Source organism: Sinocyclocheilus anshuiensis, unplaced genomic scaffold (assembly GCF_001515605.1).
Source record: "Sinocyclocheilus anshuiensis isolate Anshui unplaced genomic scaffold, SAMN03320099.WGS_v1.1 scaffold234, whole genome shotgun sequence".
NCBI classification, from domain to species: domain Eukaryota; kingdom Metazoa; phylum Chordata; class Actinopteri; order Cypriniformes; family Cyprinidae; genus Sinocyclocheilus; species Sinocyclocheilus anshuiensis.
The window spans coordinates 2,133,012-2,136,183 of NW_015544165.1; the positions used below are offsets into that span (position 1 = coordinate 2,133,012).

At 33.6% G+C, this 3,172-nt stretch overlaps 1 protein-coding gene across 1 annotated transcript in view; it reads left to right on the forward strand.

Annotated features, from left to right (window-relative positions):
- Positions 1-1,894: 1,894 nt before the first annotated feature.
- The window catches only part of stat6 (signal transducer and activator of transcription 6, interleukin-4 induced), a 26,008-nt gene continuing 24,730 nt past the window's right edge, over positions 1,895-3,172 (forward strand). The window contains exon 1 of the mRNA XM_016495759.1: positions 1,895-2,048. The gene's annotated coding sequence lies outside the window, so the exon portion shown is untranslated. The remainder of the gene's footprint in view (positions 2,049-3,172) is intronic.

Consider the following 3,172-nt stretch of genomic DNA (forward strand, 5'->3'; position numbering starts at 1 on the left):
ACAGCCCTTGGCTTTACTGAACATGGACCATATGGGATGAGTTTGATTTAATCAAATCTTTAAAACTTGTAAATTTAGAATTATTTTACATTCATTTTCTTTCATTTTTTAACGTTTAGTTTTATTGCATAACCTAAACTTAACGTGACCAACACAGATCAGTTCACTTTTCACATAGTGACCCACTGCCCTCTGGTGGTAGCACAAAATAATGTTTTTTGGGGGAGTAAAAATCTTGTTTTAGTAATATTCTATACTCCTACACTATTCTATAGTCATATCGGCGAGCAAAAGAACATGTTATTCTGGGAGTGAATGTAAGATTAGAAATAATTAAATATAGGCTAGTCGTACTAATGACCATGCAGTTTCCTGACTTCAACATTTCCTGATGCCTAAAAGATGATGTGCTGCCAGATCCACTACAAATCAAGCAAACTAGACTGATAAAACAAGCCCAAAATAAGCGACTTCACAAAACTTCTTCACAAAACAATAATCGTGAATACGCGAATTTATTTATTTCTAGCTTCTTGGGAAGGGAGCACAAAAACTATAAAAGCAACCTGTACACACAAAGTAGCTTATAAACCGCGGACAAGGCAACACTTCACCTCAATGTATCCAAATGTTCATGAATTATTCAGAATGAGGTATATTATTACACTTTCATGGCTGGATTTCCCTGTTTTAAAGTCGTAGACATTAAATTTTTTTATTTATTTTTTTCAAAGAAAAATTGGAAATTTTTCGTTTCGATTCTTAATTCTTTGTAGTGAAACATTTCTGGACTATCGGCTTTTTGTTTTAGTGCATTAAAGATACAATATAGCCTATCCTCCGTTGGAATTTAGAGAATAACCAGAAATAATGAAAACACAAAAGAAATCGAGCTCAGTTGAGAAAACGGAAATCTCTTTCGAAACTCCTCACTGGAAATCAAGCGTTTCGAGCAGAAATGGCGTTGTTTCCCCGCCTACAAGTGATGTTGTGTCTTGACAGATTGAAAGTTAACTTGAACAAGCATGATGCATAAAATGCTGTCTTGCTAGCTCTCTATGTTTTGATACACAACCAGTGAGAATGTGTAGATATATTTGTCTGCGTTGAGCTCATTGATGTTTTTACTTGCCATAGTTGAATTTGTCCGTTGATCACTGATTTTCAGCACAATTTCAGTAGCGCTGCCTTGTTTAGCCTATTAAATATAAGATATTCAACAATTTGATTTAATCAGATTTATTTTTTATTAGTATTATTAGGTGAGTTAGAATTTATGGTGTGAATGTGTAATATATTTATAATTTTTAATATATTAACAAAATATTCTTCGATAGTGATTTATTCCTAGGTGGATTTTCTCTCTCATTTTCTTTTTGAAGTTCTTTATTAGCATTATTGTTTTGCAAAACATAAATACACATACAGCACAGTGAAAGAGAGCAGGTTAAAATGCATATTATATAAAAATAATGTGCCACTAATGTTGATAAAATAATTGCAATAATTAAAAATATATAATTAACTTTTAGCAAGAAATGAATGATCATTAAGACCACATTATGCAGAGTCAGACAATAGGCTCAGGAGTAGGCTATAAGGCTTATATGAATTTAATAAAATATGAAGCTCACAAAAGTAAGATGTTAGGTAGGAAAATGCTAAAGTATGAAAATAATAAAGTACCAAGGCATTAAAAATCGAAAATACTCACAAAAGTGTCAAGATACTCCCTTTACGTATGAAGATACAATTTTGAACAAAATAAATAGGCGCTTTCTGGCACACATAAAACTGGATTTAAAAAATGATGACATATCTAATGTCCTGTGTATATACAACGGAATATATTTCTAATAATATCCAGCGGGATAAAGTTTCTCATTCACCTGGTAGAAGAGCTGCATCAGGATGACCAATAGGCAACAGCTTCAGTGTCAGTGTAAAGCGAAAGTAGGTGGATAGAAAGAAAAAAAAAAAACAAACGCACACGGAAGGCGCAGACTTATATCTCTTTAGGTGTGTTAAAGAGCTGGCGTCGAAATCAGGTAAGTTGTGTTCTAACAGCATTGTATTTTTGCTATATAAACTACGGACGGTGAGTTTATCGCGACCTGAATTTGTTTATCGCTTAATGTTGTTGTAAGGAGGAAACATGAGTTTTGTAATAGCCCACTTTCCTCTACTGTACACGAAAATTCGCTGTCGAGCGAAGCGAGCGACCAGAAAAACAAAACAAAAAGCCATCAAAGAGCTCTCTTACGAATAAAAATCTCGCTTTGTAATAATTTAATCTCAGTATGATTGTGAAGTCGGTTTAGCTAGGCCATTATATATATATATATATATATATATATATATATATATTAGCTTACTTAAACGACACCAAAACGACCATATTTTTGTCTGGATACTCCATGACAAAATACGCGAGGACATTGCCTTCATGAGAATTCACATATTCAACAAGTTTCCTGTATTTGACTCTACTGGAAATATCAATGGAGTAAGGTCTACTTATGTGGCTTGAACGTAGCGGACTTCCATAGTATTGTGCTAAATGTCACGTAACGTTAATATGTGTATGTTTTAGTTTGATAGTGGAAAATACTTAAGTGTTAAGCACGAGCGCCTTCACGAATTCACGCCCTACTTTCTGTTCCCCATAGGCTGTATGTGGCATTGGTGTGTTAGGCTTTTTTTTATGCACTAGAGTGGTCTGTGCTTTGTAAACCTTCCTCACTGTTGTTGTTGTAACATTGCTTGTGTCAACTTCATACTTTGGGATGTAACACCCCCATGCTGTTATTTTACATAAATATTATATGAATACTAATGGATGGCTTTTCTGTGGCCTTTTAAAATGCACTAAAAATGCTTAGTGAAGTGTTTATTTCTGTGCAAAGTGGATTAGATGAAATAAATCAATGTTCTATCTGTCTATCATTGTTAGAGTTTTTGAGTTTCATGCTATTTGTTGATGTGTAGTTTTTGTCAGGGATGTGGACATGACCAAGAGTGCAATGCAATGATTAATTGAAATGATTCAGTTAAAGGTTAACGTAAAGTTTAATTAGGAAACAGTGATTGTATGCACACTTCTCTGCCAAACGAAAAATAGTATTTCCCTATTGTAGCCTGAAGAAATAATGAATACTTTCTCAGTTTTTAA